Here is a 5,735-nt window from a genome sequence, read left to right as displayed (position 1 = left end):
TGTCTACCGTTGCTTTCATGGAGGAAGGAATGAGTGACGACATTTACCCGGAATCACTCGTGACACTGTTTTTGCACCATCATGTATTGGGATCTCAACCCAGAATTCCAATGAGCGGGGGAGACTGCAGGAACTATGGGATAGCTACGGGATAGGTACCCACAGTGCAATGCTCTGGAAATCGACACTAGCCTCAGTACCTGGATGCACATAGCTGAATTAATGTGCTCAGTGTGGCCACGTACACTCGACTTTATACAATCTGTTTTACAAAACTGGTTTCTGTGAAATCAGAATAATCCCGTAGTGTAGACATACCCTCAGGTACTGAGGAAAGATCATGTTACTGGTTCCTGGGTTACAGGGATGCAGGGGAGAGCCGGCAATGTCTCATCTCTAGATATTTTGGATAGCAGTTGTAGTCTTTTAGTGGACTTGACATCTGATTCCAAGTGGAAGCAGAGGTTGGTAAGGGAAGGACAAAAGAACCTTGGGTGTAACATGCTAGTGAAAATGGATGGTATCTCTTTAAGATAGAGGGCAGCCTTGGAATTGGTAAAGCTTGAGGATCTGAAAACTAGTAAACAAACTAGTGTCTGTGTTAATGCAAATGACCTGACTGGGTAGGGGGAAGACTTGCCCATAGCCATTAGTAAAGAAGATACAGCCAGCCAGCCAGTGAAGTCTGTTGCACAAAAGAGGTCAGATTTTGACTTTTCTGGACAGCAAGGAAAGGAAAGATTAACCCTTGCAAATAAAAGCCAGAGGTTAACCCTAAAAAACCCGAAACCCCACTAGTTAAGCTGAAAGCCTATGATAAGGAAGACCCTGAGCTCCAGAAAAAGCTACAAGGATTCAAAATGGATATTGAACAAGCTGACCTAAAGAATGACTTATCTAAACCAAAGGCTCGGTATGACAAAAATAACAGTACATGTACACTTGTGATTGAATTGATGTTAGTTACAATCATTAGTAATAATATTAACTTGTTGCGGATCAAAGAACTGTAAAAATGTACAATTACAGCTCATGGTATCCACAACAAGTTAGTTACAATCATTAACAATAATATTAACAGGACTGCTTATGTGCATGGTCTTTTGGAAAAGCCCTGGAACATGTTAAGTGGTACATAACAGAAATCCTTATGATTATGCTGTTTGGTTCAACAAGAACATACAGTATGTTAAAAAGCCTAATAATGTTGAGGCTTCATAGCTAATGCATAGACTTATTTCTAAAACTTTCCACAGCAGAAAAACCACTACAAGCTTGAACTGATGTGCAGAAGGGGAAATTGAGGCACAACACCTCACAGCCTTCATGGCTGAATGCCAGAGTAAATGCTCTCTAACATTAATGGCTGTTAGTTCAATACCTAGACCAAACCCTGGAATCACTAAAGTGTTTTTCACAAAATATGGACTAAGTTTTTGGCTGGGGCCAAAGCATGCATCAATAATTTGGCCTTGCAAAGAATTCAATGTAAACACAGCTCATATCAATGCTGGAAGGTCCTTAAGGTGTATCCAGGAGCTCTAATTTCACCCTTCCACACCAGTCTCACATTGGGGGTGTGATGCATGGCTAGAAAGGGTTAAACATTCTGCAAAATAAATAACCCTCAAAAGACATGTGGGGAGATGTTTGTGGTTTTTGTATAGTTACCTATGTTTGGTCAGCAGCCCCTGTCTTTGTTGTATTCTGCTATCATTTTAAATGAATTGTCAACACGGGATATCTCGGTATTAATCTCTTTGAAATATACTGTGAATGGTGGAGGAACAAACAAATGGACTTCTGTTAATTTGTATAGCTAAGTACCAGTGATGGACCTCATTCAAAGTCAAACAGTAATTAGCATGTTCCCTGAGGAAATGCCAACTTGTCAAAGAGGACATGAAATTGTATAAAAGATCCTTGGGTCCTGATTCTGTCATCTCAGATCTGCTTAAGCTTCTTCAGGGGAAGTTTTGAGTCACAAGATTGAGGTCCCAGTTATGCTGGTATGCCCTGAATGTGATATTTGGACACTGGACTATTTCTGAGAAAACTCTTTGCAGCCACGAAGCTCACCATCTTGGCTATGAATCTGCACCTAAATGAATTGAACTCATGTCTTGCATATATTGATCTTTTAACCATACTCATTCTCGGTTTTTTAATAAATTTTAGTTTAGTTAATACAGGTTTGCTGTAATGTGTATTTCTAATGCATATACAATGAGAAATCAAAGTGAAACATCAAAGGTATGCAGATGGTTCTAATTTTGCTATTTCCTGACTTTTCAGTGTGTCACTTTGCAATTTTAATGCTTGAATGTATTATTTTGGTATAGAATATATTATTTTCTATATAATACCAGATACTTTAATACAAACTTAAAATAAAAACCTAAGTGAAATATTTACTTGAAGAAAAAGTAAAGCAGATAGCAATTACAATGTCAGTGCACACAGTTCACAGGCAAAATAACAGCACCCTTCAGGTATAACCACTGATGAGCAGATTGCTTTTACAAGTCTATAGACTATCAGTAAACAGCAGAAGCCTCGTGTCTTCTCTAGTTTACTTTATTTAAAAAGTTTGCTTTTTGTAGTCATAATACAGAAAGTATGGAGCTTATTAATTGCCACATATACGTTGAGAGTTCTGGCCTAAGACTTTAAAGCATGTCAGACAGCAGATGCTATTTCACTGTTTCCCACAGGTCCAGTAGCTAAAACAGCTAACCAGCTAAGCCTAACCACAAACGGTTGCTGAGTTGTGAAGTCACTTCCTTTTTTCTTCTATTTATATGCTTTACACCTATAGAGTTGTAATAAATACACAGTAGATCAAGATGTGATGTTTGATATTATATAAGTGTAATGTTAAATAAATCCTAAAAGGTGTCCATTAAGATTTAATAAACTATACCTTAAATCTTATAATATCCAAAAGCACTCGAACAGACCTCTCAGTCTGATGAAACTTCATTGTCTTGGTAACCCAACCATTAAGTATTGCAAATAGTTTGGACCATGCCAACTATTTTAATAAGAAATATATAGATAATCTTTAAAAAAAGGAATCTAACAAGAAATTTAATATTATATTTATATTTTTGTTTTATAGGAAAAGAAGTAGATGTATTCAAATATTTGAGAAGCCAATGTGAAGTGTAACTCTTTAAGGTGAATCAAACAATGTCATAAGGCCTAATCAATTCAATGACTGGCAGTTGCAGGGGGAGTTTTGGATTCAGTAGTAAGGCTGCTTCTTATCGCTGGAGTATAAGGAATATCAAGTACTGGTATAGAGGCATGTACAGCTATTTTGTAGTATTTCATTGTTATTTTACTAGACATGGACCAAGAAAATGAGTCAAATGACTTTATATTGCTGCATAATGAACTACATAACAATGACCGAACTATTCAGAAGTTTGAAAAGACTTCACATAAAGACTCCAGTTTAACTTCAAGATGGATTTTTCTGTAGATGGCCAAGAGTGCAGAGGGAATAGGGTGACCAGACAGCAAGTGTGAAAAATCGAAATGGGCGTCGGGGGTAATAGGAGCCTATATAAGAGAGACCCAAAAATCGGGGCTGTCCCTATAAAATTGGGACATCTGGTCACCCTAAGAGGTAAAGAGCATGGAGTTGTGCAAAGTTAGCCAAAGGATCACACTGTAAAGGGGGCCATGGAAAGTAACTTGCAGAAGTGTTACTGACTGGAGGTAAGCCAGCATGTGTTCAAAGTATGGTCCAACATGTCGTTTCTCTCAAACTAGGATGTCACAAGAGGTTTTGCATTAAGATAAGATAATTTTCCAGACAGAGCTGCAAGAAGCTGTAGGAGAGACACCTCATTTTCTCATTGGATGATGAGATGGGACGCTGCTTCTATCCTGGTTGGACATTTCGAATCTTTGCCAGAAACTTGGTCGCTTTTTGACTGGCCCACATCAGAAAAGGAACCAGGTTGCACCATCCAGCAAAACATGAATAAGAAGCCCATGTTGTTCAACATGTTGTTCCCAACTCCCATCAGGATGAGAAAGATGGAGTTGGACCATTGTTTCCTGGCCAGTGAGAGCACCCCCTTCTTGGTAACAACTAAAGCCTTGTCACTGACAAGCATCCTATTAACTGTTCTATGAAGTCCTATGTTCGAGACAGCTGCACAGTCTAGAAGCTGTCAACATCTTGAATGAAGCATCTCAACAATTTCCCTTTCTACTTTGTAACTGTGGAGCTGTGCTAGAGAATTTTCCTAAGCTGTTACACCTATGCAGAACTTGATGGTAACAGAACCCTGTGAAATGTGCATGCACACGGGATATTAAAATAACCCATAACTTTTTGACAAATCACAATCCGTTTTCAGCAGAGCACTCTCCCTACACAGCATATGTGACTATCTCAACCTAAATGTAAAGCTACCACTAACCTACTGGAAATATTTAAAACCAAGTCAATTTTACTTTTTCAATTACATAAATAAAATAAAATGATCTTCACTTTCTTCACCTCAAAAATGACTGAGCTGTTTTGGCTCAAACTTTAAAAAAACAAACAAACAACCAACTTCCTCCCAGACTGAAAACCTGCCGGAATCTTTAGACTGAAAAAGTATAATCAGCTCTGATCCTTTTATTATTAAAAACTCCTGCAACCTCACCCAAGTGCCTTGATGTACCTTCCAACTATATAAATAATGTACATGCACATATACATTGGCTTCTCATTAAATTCCAATAGTCATTACTATGTGAACACAGCATATTAAAGTCTGTGGATTAAAAGCTGCAACAGTCAGGAAATGTAAATATTAAACATCTCACCCCAACATTAGGTCAACCGCACTAGATGGAATGTAGTATTTGATTATTGGTTAAGCTGTTAAATGTATATCTTAATAGAGCGAGGCAAAACTGCCATGTCAATTTTCCAGATAAGGCATAAAATCTACTCACTGCTTTAGCATAATGGAAAAAATTAGTAATACTTTTACTCACCTGTTAAGATACAAATATATTCTTCTCAGGCAAATGAGTGAGTAGACTCTTGCAAGGATGTGGTACTATATGCAGACCGTGAAATGTAAATTAAAGCTGCTGTAAGGACTCTCTTGCCTTTTTATGTTTAAATTCAGTGTTAATGGCTCAAGATTGTTGCATATAATTTCATCCTCCTTTCTTTCCACCTCATCCTACTCAATACACATTAACTGTCAGTTTGGCTCCTACAAGGAAGCAGTAAGGAGAGCAGCGTTTTTGTGGCCTGTTGCATGTGTCAGTGATACATCACCAAATACAATAGGTCATGTGTCTTGTAGTGCCACCACTAGTCCATGACATGGAGAATCATAGAATATTAGGGTTGGAAGGGACCTCAGAAGATCATCTAGTCCAACCCCCTCCTCAAAGCAGGACCAATTCCCACTTAAATACCCAAATGGCCCCCTCATGGATTGAGCTCACAGCCCTGGGTTTTGCAAGCCAATGCTCAAACCACTGAGCTATCCCTCCCCCCAAAACACAACCACTGCCAAAGTTACCTATCTCATAGAGCTGGAAAGGACCCTGAAGGGTCATTGAGTCCAGCCCTGTGCCTTCACTAGCAGGACCAACTACTGATTTTGCCCCAGATCCCTCAGTGGCCCCTTCAGGGACTGAACGTAGAACCCTGGGTTAAGTAGGCCAATCTCAAACCACTGAGCTATCTCTCTTCTGAAGAGCCTAGA

Source organism: Chelonoidis abingdonii, chromosome 3, assembly GCF_003597395.2.
Source record: "Chelonoidis abingdonii isolate Lonesome George chromosome 3, CheloAbing_2.0, whole genome shotgun sequence".
NCBI lineage: Eukaryota > Metazoa > Chordata > Testudines > Testudinidae > Chelonoidis > Chelonoidis abingdonii.
This window is presented reverse-complemented; position numbering follows the sequence as displayed.